Raw genomic sequence first — 19,017 nt, 5'->3', positions numbered from 1 at the left:
AATCGGGTCTCAAGACCGGCTTCCTGATTGGCCGGGAGGAGAATCAGGAAGACAATAGAGAATATTAATTCGCTATTGTCACACAACTGGGTGGGCTCAGGGCGCAGTGCTCTGCGCCCCAAGTCCACTCTTTTTTTAAGCCAATTAGAGCCTCTAGCTGTAATCATGTGCTTCTAAAAAAAAAAAAAACCCCATTGGAATCCATGCGTCTGGCTCCCTGCATGTAGATTAAGATTTTCCCATATTTCAGAGAAAGTTTTTTACCCTTTTCCCTCCACCCGCCGCCTGGATCACTGTGCTTACCTAGATCTTGCTCCAAGGCCTGCGGCATTGTTTACATTCCTCCATCAGCTAATTCATCTGACATCCACTCCTGTACAGCCTATCAAGTAGCCAGTTGAGGGATGTCAACAACGCTGCAGGCCTTTAATCGAGATCCAGGTAAGTATACCTTTTTGGGGTGAAGGGGGGAGATGAGGGTGGGCTAGACCTACTTAAAGAAAGTGGGGGGGGGGGGGCAAAAGGGTGCAGAAACTTCTTGGGAAAGTTTCCTTAACTTACAAAAAGACACATTATGATCACAAAGGAGCATGCATGCATGTGCGATTCGACCAAATTTTTGTTATGTGGCGATTCAGATGTTTCCGAATCTCCAAATGACAAAAGTAACGAATTTCAACGAATCCGAAATAAATAACAGAAACAACAAATTAATTTGTACTGTATTCATTTGTTTCATTCGCTTGCGACTTCAGGGGGTTTTGTAAGATCAATAATATATGTCATACTCTGTATTGAAGTCGCAATGTAAAGTCGCACTGGAAGATAAGAAAGGAATCCCAATCTTCCGAAATAATTGGGGAAAATATAAATCGATTCCGAACAAAGAATATATACGAAATGAATTCCGAAAACAAATAATTCTAATGCCGCGTACACACGACCGGACTTTCCGGCAGAAAAGGTCAGACGGAATCATTCCATCGGACATTCCGATCGTGTGTGGGCTCCATCGGACTTTTAATTTCGAAAATTCTGACAGACCTAGAAATAGAAGATGTTTCAAATCTTTCCGACGGAATCAGTTCCTATCGGGAAAACCGCTCGTCTGTATGCTGTTCCGACAGACGAAAAATGACGCAAGGGCAGCTATTGGCTACCGGCTATTGAACTTCCTTTTTCTACTCCCGTCGTACATCATCACGTTCTAAACGATCGGACTTTGGTGTGATCGTGTGTAGGCAAGTCCATTTCAGCGGAACTCCGTCGAAAAAACCGTCAGAGTTCATATTGAAAAACCGGTCGTGTGTATGCGGCATAACAAATATGACAAAAAGAAATGATTGCCTTAACGAATGACAGCAAAACTAATTTTTTTTCGTCATGCACATCTCTATGAACAATGCATATGTCTTATATATTTAAAGAGCTAAAATTTGATATTTCAGTTCTAAGTGCACTTTGATGGAGCAGATAGGGTTGCCACCTGTCCAGGATTCACCTGGACAGTCAGGGTTTTCAATAATGTGTCCAGGTTTCAGGCAGATTGAAACCCGGACACATTATTCAAACCGGGCAGTGGCTCCTCAAGTAACCAAGATAGTCGCACAACTCTGTTGCCATCCAGGAGCTACAGGTGGCTGTCTTGGGGCAAGTTCGGCATCACTGGGTGACAGGGTGATGATGCCAGAAAGAGCAATTTGGCCACACCCACTATTCGCTGCAGCACACTATGCACACCACATTACTACTCTCCTTGGGGTACCCAAATGTGTCCCAGGCCACTAAAGTGTTCGAGTTTGGCTTGAAGAAATGGTGGCAACCCTAGGACCCTCACTGTCCTCTTATATCACTTGGCTGGTCCAGTTGCAAGATTTTCCTCTTAACTCTTCATCTAGTGCCACCCTCCCCACCCCTGGCATTGTAAAAAGGTTGCACTTCTCTTGCTGCATTATTCACAATGTAAGAGATATGAACAATTCAGCAGTCATTTCATAATGTTCATGGTGGATAAAGGGGTCCTCAGGGCTTAGAAGACAAAGTTTGCCTACTGGAGACTTTAAAAAGTATAATTAGCTGCTAAGCCATTGAACTTGCTACCATGTACACCCCTAGTGCCCAACCTGCTGTCCTGGGGCTGCATGTGGCCCTTTGGCATATTTTTTGTAGCCCTCAGGGCCCTGTAGATACTAATCTGTGCCTCCCTGTTTCTCTATTATAGCAGTGGTCACTAGCAGTCTCATGTAATGTCTCCAGTCTATGACTCTCTTGAAGCATGTTCCCAGTCTCCAGCAACTCCTATATCTCATTCACAGTCTCTGACAGCCTCCTGCAGGGTGTCCACAGCCTCTGACCATCTCTTGTATCATCTCCCCAGTCATTGAACATCTCTTGTATCATGTCCATAGTCTAACTATCTTTTATATTAGTTCGCATTCTCTAACCATCTCTTGTATGATGCCCACAGTTTCTAACCATCTCTTGTATGATGCCCACAGTCTCTGACCATCTCTCGTATAATGTTAGCAGTCTCTAGCTATCTCTTGTATTGCGTCCACAGTCTCTGACCATCTCTTGAATCAGGTCCACAGTCTCGGACCGTCTCTTAGATCAGGTCCACAGTCTCTGACCATCTCTTGAATCAGGTCCACAGTCTCGGACCATCTCTTAGATCAGGCCCATAGTTTTTGACTATATCCTGTTGTGTGACTGTCTACTGTCTTTGATATTTGATATCCATTCACTTAAAGTGAATTTTTTTTTTAATCTTTTTATTGACAAACATGTCATACTTGCTTGCTCTAGGCAATGGTTTTGCACAGAGCAGCACCGATCCTCCTTGTTCTCAAGCCTGGCTGTGTACATCCATTGACACACACACACACACACAGTGGGACTTGGCCCCGCCCCCTTCTTCCTCACTGGATTTGATTGACAGCAGCAGGAGCCAGTTCTTCCTGCTACTACCACTGAGTCCAGTGAGGAGGGAGAGTGAGTGAGCAGCTGCACTCGGGCATAGCGCTGGATTGAAATCAAGCTCAGGCAAGTATTTGGGAGGGGGAGGTGACAATAGAAGATTAATTTACCTTAATGCAGAGAATGCATTAAAGTGGTATTAAAGCTTCGTGTTTTGTTTTTAAATAACAAACATCTTATACTTACTTGCTCTGTGCAGTGGTTTTGCACAGAGCAGCTTCTTTTCGGATCCCCCGCCAGTGTTCCTGGCTCCTCCCTCTTGAGCAGTGCCCCCCCCCCCCAGAAAGTCACTTGCCCTGGGGACACCGTTGCTCTATGCGTCCATAAAACACATAGAGCCGCAGCTTGGCCCCGCCCCTGCTCTCACTCCTCATTGGCTCACTGACTGTGATTTATGGCAATGGGAGCCAATGGGCTGCTGTCTCAGCCAGTGATGAGGAAGAGTCCCAGGACAGCCGAGGCTATCGTGACCATCACTGGATCGGAGGGAGCTCAGGTATGGGTTGGGGGGCAAGGGGGGGCTGCTGCACACAAAAAGTTTTTTTACCTTCATACATGGGAATGCATGAAGGTAAAAAAATCTGCAGCCTGTAAAACCACTTTAATTTTGAGTGCGGCCCTCTGATGATGTCAGGGGCTGCACATGAGGCTGCCCCATATCAAGTATGTTGGCCACCACTACACAAAGACAAAATGTTACTTTTGGGTGGATTATTCCTTTAACCGCTTACCGACCGCCCCCTGTACATTTACATTGACAGAATGGCATGGCTGCGCAAATGGGCGTACCTGTACGTCCCTTTGAATTTGCCGCCGCAAGCTCCGTGAGAAGGATCGCGGGTCCCGCTGACTCATTGTCTGTGGGGATACCCGCAGTCGTCTCATGGAGAGGAAGAACAGGGAGATGCTAATGTAAACAAGCATCTCCCCATTCTGCCTAGTGACACTGTCATTGATCGCAGCTCCCCACAGTTAGAATCACTCCCTAGGACACACTTAACCCCTTCCTAGCCAGCTTCTGATCGCTGTAAAAATGACAATGGTCCCTAAAATGTGTCAAAATTGTCCGATGTGTCCGCCATAATGTCGCAGTCATGATAAAAATCGCAGATCACCGCCATTACTAGTAAAAAAAAAATTATTAATAAAAATGCCATAAAACTATCCCATATTTTATAGACGCTATAACTTTTGCGCAAACCAATCAATATACGCTTATTGCAAATTTTTTTACTAAAAATATGTAGAAGAATATGTATCGGCCTAAACTGAGGAAAAAAAATGTTTTTTAATATATTTTTTGGGGATATTTATTATAGTAAATGTAAAAAATAATGTGTTTTTATCAAAGTTGTCCCTATTTTTTTGTTTATAGCGCAAAAAATAAAAACAGCAGAGGTGATCAAATATCTCCAAAAGAAAGCTCTATTTGTGGGGAAAAAAAGGACGTCAATTTTGTTTGGGAGCCACGTCGTACGACCGCGCAATTGTCAATTAAAGCGACGCAGTGCCGAATCGCAAAAAAGTGCTCTGGTCTTTGGCCAGCCAAATGGTCCGGGGCTTAAGTGGTTAAGAGACTTTTTTTTTTTAATTTCAAACGCTAAAGCCGTATGAATATTCTTCTCACCACAGTCCTCCAGAAAAGGACCAGGTAAAACACTGGAATGCCCGCGTGTTCGGGGAAAAATCACGGGGTTATTTGGAGGTAACGTCTCGCGGGTCAGTCAATTTCTTGCAAATGATGTTGTTATTAATTCCTACCTGCAGAGTTTTGTTATTCATCTCATATCAATTATTCATGTTGTACTCTCAGCCGCCCTGTTTATTCTCACCACGTAATTAAAAATGAAAATTCCCCAAACGCGTTATGTTTTTGATCTCTAGAGGAAGCTAAAAAAAAAAACTCTTCTTTTATAAGCAAATGTAGCAGACAGACACCAAAATTATTACCGCACTGATTTATCACCCTGTCGTGTGACAGCAGAACACGGATATCGGGATTTGAGCCTATGTTTTTACAGCTTTTGCAATTATGGTTGGAAATTGGCACACAAGCTGATTTGTAATTATGGAGAGAAAGGGAAGGCGTGGCCTACAGCAGCCAATAAGGTTCCAGCTGTCACTTTAATGCGTTGATGTGTTTTTCCATGTGTTTTCAGCCCCTGGTATCAGGCCTAAATTTTTTTTTTTTTCCATTAGCCAGCATGAAAAACATGCATCACATGTGCAAAACATGCTGCAAAGCGTATTAAAAAAGTATGTTTAAAAATGCATGAAAACAGCAATGCAAAGAAGAGAACCCAGTCTTAATATTCTTCTCCATACGTGTTCTACATTGAAATTTTATGGGTGTTTTCTTCCTCGACCACCCCCCAACAACTAGACATGTGCACTGCCAAAAAATGTGTTCTTTTTCGTTTCTTTCGTTTATTTTTTTTTTCGCTTTTCGGGTCATTCGTTATGATCGCAATTTGTAAATTCGTACATTCGCACATTCGTACATTCATAAATTTGTACATTCTTATATTCGTACATTTGTAAATTAGAAAATTCGGAAATTTGTAAATTCGAAATTTGAAAATCCAAAAACCCAAAAATTTTTAAATCTGAAATAGTAACTATTAAATTATAGGTATTGTAATTTCCTTTCAAATTTGGCTGTTAGTGAATGTAACAAATACGATTTTATCCAAAGTTACGAATTATCCGAAATAACGAATGCCGCATCTAAACAAATGGAATGGAACAAATTAATAATAATAATAATAATAAAAAGTTATTATCGATATTATTGTTACTTATTATTATTAATGCATTACGTTCCATTTGTTTGGATACGGCATTCGTTATTTTGGATAATTCGTAACGTCGGATAAATTTGTATGTGTTACGTTAACTAACAGCCAAATTTGAAAGGATATTACAATACCTATAATTTAATAGTTAGTAATAGTTAAGTTATTATTAGTTAATTATTATTTCAGATTTCCGAATTTACAAATTTACGAATTCACTAATTTACTAATTTATGAATTTACGAATGTAGGTATTTACGAATTTACAATGTACGAATTTACGAATGTACGAATTTACGAATGTACGCATTTACGAATGTACGCATTTACGAATATACGAAGTTACCAATGTACGAATTTACAAATTTACGAATTTACAAATTTTTGAATATTCGAATTTAGGAATATTCAGAAAAATTTGTTAAACTGGTTTTCGCTAATTCAGATATTTCCAAATTAACAAATTTGTCAAAATTCGTTAAAAAACTAATTCGGAACGAAAGAAATTGCACATGTCTACCAACAACGTTCATGCCACACTCATGCCACAGGTGCCAGCAAAACTTAGGGCTCCATCACTTCCCCTTTTAAGAAAAAGAAACAAAGGCAGAGCTGCTCTTCTTCCGCTGCGTATAAACCTTTCTTGTGCAAATGGCAGAGAGAAAATCCACACGTTCATTTCTCTAACATGTTTCACCCACTACAGGGGATTAATTATAACATTGAAGGAAATGAGTGAAGGGCTAAAATACTTATACACCATAAAGGAATTCCCATAGAATTCCTAAAAAAATCCAATACATTTAGCCAGGGCTTTTTTTTAGCAGGAATGCATGGGAACGCAGTTCCAGCACCTCCAGCACTGAATGTATGTAATGTATGTAATGGCAAGGTGTGTTGGGGTGTGCTGGAGGGTCCATTGATGCTGACTGCTGGGGGGATCTGATGTTGCTGGGGGAATCTATTGTTGCTGGGAGGGATCTACTGTTTAGGGAGGGGTCTGTTGTTGCTGGGGGGGCTTATATTGCTGGGAGAGGAGACAATTGTTGCTGGAAATAATCTACTTTTGAGGAAGTGGCCTATTGTTGCTGGAGGGTCTACTAAGCTGGCTCCTGGGATATCTATTGTTGCTGGTAAGGGTCTATTGTTCCTGGGGTGGATCTGTTGTTGTTCTGGGGGAGTTTTTTTGTTGCTGGGGGTATTTGTTGTTGCTGGGGGGGTCTATTGTTGCTTGAGGGGGCTATTGTTGCTTGTAGGGGGTGAAAGCAAGGAGCAGTGCTTTACATTTTATTTTTTTTCCTAAATTTATTTTACTTTTTATTTTTACACTGTCCCTTTATTTATTTAGTTTTTTTATCACTTTTATTCCTATTACAAGGAATTAAATTAATTATCGCTACTAATAGTAAAAGTATGATAATGTACTGTTGTCCTATAAATTCTTGAAAAACAAAAGGCAGAGGGTCGAAGGTAGTGATGGCAAACCTTGGCACCTTGGCACATTTATTGAGATAAAGACATGATTAAAAAGGTCCTAAAAAGAGGGAGTATACAATACACATAAATATGAATCTCTGAAGGAGAACTGAATAATTGGAATGTAAACATCCTTTGTAACAGAAATAAGCATGACAGGTCCCCTAATTTGGAGATCTGGGGTCAAAAAGACCCCAGATGTCTCATTTACCTTTTAAAGCAAAAAATAAAATTAAAAGAAATAAATAAAAAAAATTACATTTTGACTTCGAAAATAAAAAATCCTGTCTATCTGGCCAAAGACGTTGGAGGTCGCCCAAGCCCTCCAAGGGTATAGAGCTGAGTGGGGCCATATTGCCCTCACTCGACTTCCTGCTTATCTAGCATATGGATCGGATCGTTTCCGGGTTTATCGACGGGTCTGGTAAATGGGGAAACGACCAGAGAACGGCGGGGGGGAGGGACCTCTCCCACCACCCCTAAAAGTGATCCTGTGGTGAATCCGCTGCCAGGATCACTTGTAGCAGATGCCGGATTGCCCACAGAAAAAAATTATACCAGGGTTATGGCTGCCATAACTCCTGTATTAAACGTTAACGTAATGACGTATATATATATATATATATATATATATATATATATATATATATATATATATATACACTGTATATATATACTGTGGGTGGTCAGCAATAATAAACAAATAAGAAAAATGCAATCACTGTCTATTTAAAATCTTATAACTGTTGAATTTCAACCTGGATGTGCACACTGTATGCTGATAGTCCTCAGCATACAGGATGAGAAAAGTCCTTTTAAAATATAGGAATCAAGGTAGGGAAGGGGAGGTATCACCGCTCCAGGAAGGTCAAACGATAGTAAACCTCTTCACCAGATTAGAAGCCACAGGTGCTGGCAATGCATATAGCAATAGATAAAAAGTAGTTCTGGACAGCCACACTCCGAAAAAATTGTCTTTTATTCAAAAAGCAAAATTCAAAAGTACATGCCACAGCAGAACAGAAGAGCTGACGCGTTTCACACTACAAACAGTGCTTAATCATAGCTATGATTAAGCACTGTTTGTAGTGTGAAATGCGTCAGCTCTCCTGTTCTGCTGTGGCATGCACTTTTGATTTTGTTTTTTTAATAAAAGGTAATTTTTTCGGAGTGTGGCTGTCCAGAACTACTTTCTATCTACTCCTTTTAAAATATGATCTGCTTTTTTTAGGGGAACATAATGATAATATAAATATACTGGATTGACAAAAACTATACGCCAGTAATCCTCTGGGCTGTTTTTACCACCTGCTGCGATCCTGTACTGAGTTCTCCCTATACCAGTATGTAACACATCCAGTAAGGACAGACTGCAGGCTACCACCACTGGCCTCAGAAAATGCTAAGTGCATGGCTATCATGCACATGCCTGTTAAAGCACTGTGGACTGTAATAGCCAGGCAACAAACATTTCCAAAAAGAGCTCAGCAGTGGCAGCCTACATATTTCTTCCAGTGAAGTACATCTTTAACTAAAATCTTCATATTAACATATTTTGCTTTTTTTTCCCCAACTTCTTTTGACTGCGCTCATCCATCTTCGTGAACGCTGCTTCTCTGAAGTTTTTCTAAGTAATGAGGTACAACAAGTGTAGCAAAAACATAAAACTTCTATTTTATTCATGCAGCGGAATCCACTTGTCAGATAATTGGGATGAACTGACCGTTATAGGAAACACAAGCACCATACGCTCATTGTGCTATTAGATGATGCATTCATTTAACAATGCTTCACTCCGGCTTATATGAAGGCAAAGAACGGAAATTAGCATAGTAATAACAGAGAGCTTGGAAGAATTTAAGGAGTCTTTCAAGCCTTTCATATTATAAAGACCATCTTAAGGTTATTGAAATACGAGGCATTTTTCTAGTGAAAGAAACATATTCAATACACGTTACATTTGGAGCATTGTTCATTTGATTTGGGGATGTTCAGTTCTGCTGGTTCGCGTAGACGGAGAGGTTTTTTTTTTCATCTGTTTAACATTGGCCCTGACAAAAAGTAGGCTCCTGGCCTACAAAGGTTTTGGAAACTTGTGACCAGAGTCCAGGAGTGGACTGGGAACCTTCGACCTGTAGGCCAAACACAACCAGCCAGCTCTTTCAGGGTGGGAACAGATTTCTTTGGGCTAAAGTAAGTGTACTAAGCAATGTGTTCCATGGTAATTGATTGACATGGTGAACATGCATGGTGGACACGGTGAACATGGATGGCGGGCATGTTAAACATGGATGGTGGGCATGGTGAACATGGATGGTGGACACGGTGAACACTGTGGTGGACATGGTGAACATTGGTGGTGGACATGGTGAACATTGGTGGTGGACATGGTGAACATTGGTGGTGGACATGGTGAATATGGATGGTGGGCATGGTGAACATGGATGGTGGGCATGGTAAACATTGGATGGTGGACATGGTAAAAGGTGGCTGTTCCTAAAGGACATGGTTTATAGTGATACATCTTTTCACATCTTTCAGCATCAACTTGCTTTTGCGGCTCTCTACATTCAGTCACATGACATCTCAAAGCCAAAAAGTAAAGTTGGTGCTACAAGATTTTCTTCTGCCAGATGTTGTGATCACAGGTCTAAAGAGGGAGCAGGTAGCCAGCTACATAGGGGAAATACAGAACTTAATAAGTTTTTTTTTTTTGTGCAATCACTGTCGACAGCTATAGCTGCCAGCAGTGATCATTGTATTCTGGTAGCTGGGAAGTATCACAATAATGTTTTGATGGGGGAATTAAGCAATTTTCTTGTGCACTTTTTTGATTATTAGTTTATGGTTCAAAATACTGAAATCTGCCAATGTTGAAAAGCTTATCGCGAAATAGTTACAAGACAGATATGAGTTATAGAGTAAAGCATTATAGCTCGGGATAAGCTGAGAAGCAAACCAGGTATTAAATATTTTCATCATTATAGTAGCCATGTATAATACGGAGAATATGTATTATTCCTGGTACAGTGAACGACAGCCCCTAATTGAAAAACATAACTCTATATGAAGCATTTACACGTTTGAATTTTTCCATAATGTGTTGTGTAATTAAGATGTGCCAGAGTTAAGTGTTCGGTATTTATGAGTATCGCATCCCTTTCCATTAAGCTGTAATGGCAGCAGTGGCATCTATGATGCATATGTGATCACATATTAGTATCCATGCCTGCATCTCACATGGGTTTTCACGCTTTTTTGGGGCTCCCAAATTATTTTTCTTTAAAATTCTGCTTACGGCAATGCATATGAATAAATTACCCTAGGTTCACATCTATGCGGCTGCGCTTTTTTCAGACACGTTTTGCGTTTTCAAAGCCTAGTTTTTTATGCGTTTTTGCATGCAGTTTTCAAGAATTTTGCGTTTTACATTATTTTTTTTCTCTTTAAACACACTGTAAACACACTGTATATAGCTGGTGGATAAGCAGGGGGCTGGGGAGCCGGCCACCGGATCCTTAACAACTGATGAGTCATCAGCTGAATGTAAAAAAAAAATATTTCCTGGCAAAAAAGAAATTGCGGAAAAATGACGTCCCCCCCCCCCCCAGGTCTATACCAGGTCCTTTGGGTCTTGTATGGAATCGAATGGGGGAACACCCCCCCCCCCCACGCCATTTTTTCTTTTTTTAATGGCGTGGGGTCCCCCCCAAACCCTTATGCGGCCCCCCCACCTGAACCATACCAGGCCGCATGCCCTCAACATGGAGGAGATGGGTGCTTTGGGGACAACGGCCTCTTCCCGACAACCCTGGCCAATGGTTGTCAGGGTCTGCCGGCGGGGGGGCTTATCGGAATCTGAAAGCCCCCCTTTAGGAAGGGGGCCCCCAGAATCTGCCCCCCCATGTGAATGGGTATTGGGTCCATCGTACCCCTTCCCATTCACCTCAAAAAGCAGTGACATGTAAAAAAAAAAATGAAAAAGAGCTGGTTTTAAACAAGTCCTATAATAAAAAAAATAGCTCTGAGCTGTCTTCTCCCGCTGCTGTCTCTCCCAGTGCCGTCTTCTCCCCGAGTCATCTTCTCTAGCCGCCGTAACTCCCGGTGCCGTCTTCTCTCTCCGCTGTCTCTTCCGCCGCCGTCTTCTCCCGCTGCTGTCTCTTCCCTGTGCTTTCTTCTCCCTGAGCTGTCTTCTTGTGATATCTTCTCCCGCTGCCGTCTTCTGCCTCGCCGTCGATTACCCGCAAAAAAAAAAAAAACGCTCTTCTTCTGTGGCTGTCTTCCTCCATTGTGATGTTTCCGGCTGTGTGGAACCTCTTATATAGCCATGGGGCATAGCCATCTGATGACATCACCCGGAGAACCCGCCCCTTGTGACGTCACAAGGGGCAGGCTCTCCGACTGATGTCATCGGATGGTCCGATACCCATTCACATGGGGGGGTGGCCGGGATCTGGGGGCCCCCTTTCTAAAAGGGGACTTCTGGATTCCGATAAGTACCCCGCCCGCAGACCCCGACAACCACCGCCCATGGTTGTCGATGAGAGGCCCTTGTCCCCATCAACATGGGGCAAGGTGCTTTGGGGGGGCAGAGCACCCATCCCTTCATGTTGAAGGCATGTGGCCTGGTATGGTTCAGGAGGGGGGCACTCGCTCGTCCCCTCCCTTTCCTGACCTGCGAGGCTGCATGCTCGGATAAGGGTTTGGTATGAATTTTGGGGGGGCCCCACGCCATTTTAAGAAAAAAAAATGTTTGCATGGGGGGGTCCCCCTCCGAATCCCTGCTAGACCCAAAGGGCCGGGGGGGGGGAAACCCCATGCCATTTTTTACCCGCAATTTTTTTTTTTGCTGACTCCCTGCTTAGCAAACCAGCTTTATACAGTTTTAAAATAAAAACCGCATCACAAACACAACACACGCTTCTGGTGCGGTTCCATTGAAGTCTATTACACACAAAACACGGGCAAAAATTCCCCGACCTTCCCAAAGAATGGTGAGGAATCAGCCCAGAACTACACAGGAGAATCTTGTCAATGATTTCAAGGCAGCTGGGACCACAGTCACCAAGAAAACAATTGGTAACACACTACACCATGAAGGACTGAAATCCTGCAGAGCCCGAAAGGTCCCCCTGCTCAGGAAAGAACATGTACAGGCCCGTCTGAAGTTTACTAATGAACATCTGAATGATTAAGAGGAGCGCCGGGTGAAAGTGTTGTGGTCAGATGAGACCAAAATCGAGCTCTTTGGCATCAACTCAACTCGCTGTGTTTGGAGGAGGAGGAATGCTGCCTATGACCCCAAGAATACCATCCACACCGTCAAACATGGAGGTGGAAACATTATGCTTTGGGGGTGTTTTTCTGCTAAGGGGACAGGACAACTTCACTGCATCAAAGGGACGATGGACGGGGCCATGTACCGTCAAATCTTGGGTGAGAACCTCCCTCAGCCAGGGCATTGAAAATGGGTCGTGGATGGGTATTCCAGCAGGACAATGACCCAGAACACACGGCCAAGGCAACAAAGGAGTGGCTCAAGAAGAAGCACATTAAGGTCCTGGAGTGGCCTAGCCAGTCTCCAGACCTTAATCACATAGAAAATATGTGGAGAGAGCTAAAGGTTCGCGTTACCAAACGTCAACCTCGAAACCTTAATGACTTGGAGAGGATCTGCAAAGAGGAGTGGGACAAACTCCTGAAATGTGTGCAAACCTGGTGGCCAACTACGTCTGACCTCTGCATTTGCTAACAAGGGTTTTGCCACCAAGTACTAAGTCATGTTTTGTGAATGGGTAAAATACTGTATTTATTCCACTCATTAACCACTTCAGCCCCGGAAGATTTGGCTGCTCAATGACCAGGCCATTTTTTGCGATTCGGCACTACGTCGCTTTAACTGACAATTGCGTGAGCGTGCGATGCTGTACCCAAACAAAATTGACGTCCTTTTTTCCCCACAAATAGAGCTTTCTTTTGGTGGTATTTGATCACCTCTGTGGTTTTTATTTTTTGCGCTATAAACAAAAAAAGTGTGACAATTTTGTAAAAAAAACACAATATTTTTTACTTTTTGCTATAATAAATATCCCCAATTAAAAAAAAAAAAAAAATTCCCTCAGTTTAGGCCGATATGTAATCTTATCTTATTATAAATATGTTAAAGTAAACCTACCATTAAAATTATAGACGGATCAAATACTTTTTTCCCTCACTGTATAGGGATGGATCCTATCCAAATATAGAGGGGGTGGACATATAGAGATGAATTCTATCCAAATATATGGAGGGAGTAGACATATAGGGTTGGATAATATCCACAGTCATGGGGGGTGGAAATATAGGGATGAATCCTATCCAAATTCATGGTGGGGGGGGGGGTGGAAACATTCGGATGAATCCTATCCAAAGATATAAGAGGTGGACTTATAGGGATGGATCCTATCCAAATATATGGGGGGGGGCTGGACATATAGGGATGGATTTTATCCAAATATATGGGGATGGGCGTATATGGATTATTCCTCCCCAAAAAATATTGAGGGCTGGACATATAGGGATGGATTATATCCCAATATTTGGGGGGGGGTGTAGACATATAATATCCAAATTAATGGGAGGGTGGGTGGAAATATAGGGGTGGATCCTATCCAAATTCATGGGTGGGCTGGAAATATTGGGTTGAATCCTATCCACATACAGTGGGGATGGAAAGTATTCAGACCCACTTACATTTTTCACTCTTTGTTATATTGCAGCCATTTGCTAAAATCATTTAAGTTCATTTTTTTCCTCATTAATGTACACACAGCACCCCATATTGACAGAAAAACACAGAAATTTTGACATTTTTGCAGATTTATTAAAAAAGAAAAACTGAAATATCACATAGTCCTAAGTATTCAGACCCTTTGCTGTGACACTCATATATTTAACTCAGGTGCTGTCCATTTCTTCTGATCATCCTTGAGATGGTTCTACACCTTCATTTGAGTCCAGCTGTGTTTGATTATACTGATTGGACTTGATTAGGAAAGCCACACACCTGTCTATATAAGACCTTACAGCTCACAGTGCATGTCAGAGCAAATGAGAATCATGAGGTCAAAGGAATTGCCTGAAGAGTTCAGAGACAGAATTGTAGCAAGGCACAGATCTGGCCAAGGTTACAAAAAAAATTCTGATGCACTCAAGAGCACAGTGGCCTCCATAATCCTTAAATGGAAAACATTTGGGACGACCAGAACCCTTCCTAGAGCTGGCCGTCCAGCCAAACTGAGCTATCGGGGGAGAAGAGCCTTGGTGAGAGAGGTAAAGAAGAACCCAAAGATCACTGTGGCTGAGCTCCAGAGATGCAGTCGGGAGATGGGAGAAAGTTGTAGAAAGTCAACCATCACTGCAGCCCTCCACCAGTCGGGGCTTTATGGCAGAGTGGCCCGACGGAAGCCTCTCCTCGGTGCAAGACACATGAAAGCCCGCATGGAGTTTGCTAAAAAACACCTGAAGGACTCCAAGATGGTAAAAAATAAGATTCTCTCGTCTGATGAGACCAAGATAGAACTTTTTGGCCTTAATTCTAAGTGGTATGTGTGGAGAAAACCAGGCACTGCTCATCACCTCTCCAATACAGTCCCAACAGTGATGCATGGTGGCAGCATCATACTGTGGGGGTGTTTTTCAGCTGCAGAGACAGGACGACTGGTTTCAATTGAGGGAAAGATGAATGCGGCCAAGTACAGGGATATCCTAGACGAAAACCTTCTCCAGAGTGCTCAGGACCTCAGACTGGGCCGAAGGTTTACCTTCCAACAAGACAATCACCCTAAGCACACAGCTAAAATAACGAAGGAGTGGCTTCACAATAACTCTGTGACTGTTCTTGAATGGCCCAGCCAGAGCCCTGACTTAAACCCAATTGAGCATCTCTGGAGAGGCCTAAAAATGACTGTCCACCAACGTTTACCATCCATCCGGACAGAACTGGAGAGGATCTGCAAGGAGGAATGGCAGAGGATCCCCAAATCCAGGTGTGAAAAACTTGTTGCATCTTTCCCAAAAAGACTCATGGCTGTATTAGATCAAAAGGGGCTTCTACTAAATACTGAGCAAAGGGTCTGAATACTTAGGACTATGTGATATTTCAGTTTTTCTTTTTTAATAAATCTGCTAAAATGTCAACAATTCTGTGTTTTTCTGTCAATATGGGGTGCTGTGTGTACATTAATGAGGAAAAAAATGAACTTAAATGATTTTAGCAAATAGCTGCAATATAACAAAGGGTGAAAAATTTAAGGGGGTGTGAATACTTTCCGTACCCACTGTATATGCAGGGAGTAGTGATATAGGGTTGGATTCTATCCAAATATATGGAGGGAGTAAACATCTAGGGATGGATAATATCCAAATATATGGAGGGAGTGGACATGTAGGGATGGATAAAATCCAAAGTCATGGGTGTGGCATGGAAATATAGGGTTAAATTCTAAATTCATTGGGGGGGGGGTGGAAATATTGGGATGAATCCTATCCAAATATATGGAGGGATTGGAGATATAGGGGTGGATTATATCCAAATATATGGAGGGAGTGGACATACAGGGATGGATCGTATCCATATACATGGGAGAGGTGAACATATAAGGATAGGTTCTATACAAATGTTTTTTTCAGATTGAGCTTTTATTGGGTGTATTTTTAACTGGTATAAGAAATTAATACCAGTTGGAATTTAACCTATGGATTATTCAGGATTACAATTACCTTAAAAGTCCCATTCAAAACTTTTGGCACCATTGATATCTTATATTGGGACGTGGTGTTAAGACTTACCCATCAGCCCAATACGTTCTCTTTATATTTGATAATTGTAAAAAAATTCCCTATTAGAAATTCAAAGCTGTCTTGTGTTCTGCTCATTCCGAGTCTAGAAAGTTGTAGTGCTGGTTCACACTAGTGCAATTTGTCTGATGCAGCTTGAATTGCACAGAATTGCACGACAATGGTGCCCATTCTTATCAATGCCACTCAGCACAGTGCAATTTTGGGAACAGTTCCTGTGCTACTTTTGTGTGATTTACAGTGTGACTTGGTCCCATAGACTATGAAAAAACACAGCAATGTCGCATCAAAGTCACTTCAAAGTTGCACTACATAATCACACTGAAAATTGCAGCAAGGTGAAGGTCAGGTGTTCTGTAATTCAGCAGAAGACAACTGGACATTGTTGACACCATCCCTTGCAAATTTCAGTGAACCTTTGTTGGGAGTCCACAACAGAAAAGTGAGTTCATTCTTGGCAGGACTAATGGGTATTTTTCTGTATTTGCAGGGTTTAAAGGAATAAAACATGGGAAACGTGTATATATTTTGTTTTATTTAGTTTTTTTACCTAGACATACATTAAGGTGGTGACAGGGACCCTTTAAGCCAAATCACTCAGGACCCTGTTCCATTATCACCTTAGATGCTGTTCTCTTTGGTTGACACTTAGGGGTTTATTTACTAAAGGCAAATCCACTTTGCACTACAAGTGCACTTGGAAGTGCAGTCTCTGTAGATCTGAGGTGGACATGCACGGAAAATAAAAAAACAGCATTTTTGCTTGCACATGATTGGATGATAAAATCAGCAGAGCTTCCCCTCATTTCAGATCTTCCCCTCAGATCTACAGCGACTGCATTTCCAAGTGCACTTGTAGTGCAAAGTAGATTTACCTTTACTAAATCAACCCCTTAATCTTTAGCAAGTGCACGTTTGTGAGCCGTCTACAAACACCTTCACCCATGTCCCATGTCCCAACATAGAAAATCCCGTAAGATTCTATATCTTGGCATTAGGCTTGGCAATATTCTACTCTTAGCTGTTCAGCCTGCACTCCTTTCTGATCAAAGTCTGACCACAGAACCCTGTGCATACATCAAGGTTAAGTATGTGACCTGCAATAAGGAATAAAGACAGCTCAGCACTGAAATGAATGGGAATCATTATCTTGCCTGACACCATCATGGGAGAGAGTAGCAGAGGGAGAGAAATACCCTTTATTTCAGTGCAGAGAAAATGCAGCAGAGGAGAGACCAGCCAAGTTTCTCTATTAAAAGGTTATCTATGTCAGATCGCCTCTCTAACACTGCCCTTACCAGCAAGAGTCGGCAATGAACCCGTCAGTATTCGCTAAGTGTTTAAATTAAAATCACTGCTACAGAACAGACACTAAAAGGAGCCTGCTAGTGCCTTGGTAAAGCTATAAATCTCATTCTGGGCACCTAAGCAACTCTCAGCGGCCCTGACTGACAGTTGGTCAACTTCCTTGCCAATCAGAGAACCCCAGCGGCTAATGTTGTCCAGAAGATTAATCAGGAGGGGGCGATGCATTGCTTTAAAATATAACTTAAATTATGGTAAAATGTTCAACAAAGGACCCCCTTGCCCTCCACAACACAGTAATTAAAAAGCTTCTGACCTCTGATCAGAACAAGCTCGTATTCCAGCAACAGACCCACAATCTTCTGGCTTTGTTTACAAGGGTTTCCCTAAGCTGGTAAAGAGAGAGGTATAGACTTCTATAGGCTACCCTTCAATCCAACCATCAGTTGATGTATAGGTACTCTTTGGAAGGCTATACATCTTCCTTGCATTTGTCTATTTGTCAAGGTGTTATTGGCATCACAGTGTGCTGAAGGAGATGACTTGGCTCACAGTAGGGGTACCAATCCATCCCTAAGGTGTTCAACGTGGATGTGATCAGGGCCCTCTGCAGGTTACGAGATTGCCAACACCATATTCATCAAACTATGTCTTTAGGAAGCTGGCTTTACATACAGGGGAACATGCGGGAACAGAAAGAAAACCTTCCTCAAACTGTTACCACAAGGTTGGAAATGCATAATTGTCTACAATGTATTTGTAGGTTGTGGCATTAAAAGTATCCTTCACAGGAAATACCTAATTATTTAGAGAGGTGTCTACTTTGACTGTATAATGTTCTCCCTCTCCCTGGAAAACATGGAAAAAACATGCCTTTCAAAACATGAAACTGGGAACTTGCCATTTGTTGGAATACTTAGACTAGGCTTTCTCAACCAGGGTTCTATGGTAACCTAGAGTTCCTCCAGAGATTGCTAGGGGTTCCTTGAGCAATGAACAATGCTCTTTTTAGCTATCTATAAGGGGGCATTCTTCCCACTGACCACCAATGTAAGGAGCATTCTTCCCACTGACCACCAATGTAAGGAGCATTCTTCCTACTGACCAGCAATGTAAGGAGCATTCTTTCCACTTACCACCAATGTAAGGGGCATTCTTCCCACTGACCATCAATGTAAAGAGCATTCTTCCCACTGGTCACCAATGTAAAGAGCATTCTTCCCACTTTCCACCAATGTAAAGAACATTCTTCCCACTGACCACCAATGTAAGGAGCATTCTTCTCGCTGATCACCAATGTAAGGAGCATTCTTCCGATTGACCATAAGTGTAAGGGGGCCCTTCTCTCACTGACCACCAATCCATGATGGCCCTTCTCCACTGAATACCAATGTAAGGGATCATGTCACTGACCACCAACATAAGGGGACTCTTTGCTATTGACCATTGAAGGAGAAGTAGGGTCAAAGCTTTTTTGGCCCTACTTCTCCTGTGGATCACAGGAGTGCACTTTGTTCTGTTTGTGCCCTCTTTTCAGCTGTAGGAGAGGTCTAAAGCCTGCTGTCAGCTAACGTCACTCAGTCAGTCCAGGCTCTGGATCAATCCCAAATTTACAGTTGGGATCCAC

General features: G+C 42.3%; 1 protein-coding gene across 1 annotated transcript in view; it reads left to right on the top strand.

Moving 5' to 3' along the window:
* Positions 1 to 19,017, top strand: part of TNNI3K (TNNI3 interacting kinase) — a 459,065-nt gene that overhangs the window by 395,902 nt on the left and 44,146 nt on the right. The gene's annotated exons all lie outside the window — the stretch shown is intronic.

The sequence above is a fragment of the Aquarana catesbeiana genome, linkage group LG07 (assembly GCF_042186555.1).
Source record: "Aquarana catesbeiana isolate 2022-GZ linkage group LG07, ASM4218655v1, whole genome shotgun sequence".
Classification (NCBI taxonomy): Eukaryota; Metazoa; Chordata; class Amphibia; order Anura; family Ranidae; genus Aquarana; species Aquarana catesbeiana.
Note: the sequence above shows the minus strand (reverse complement) of the source record. Positions and strands in the feature narration are given on the sequence as shown.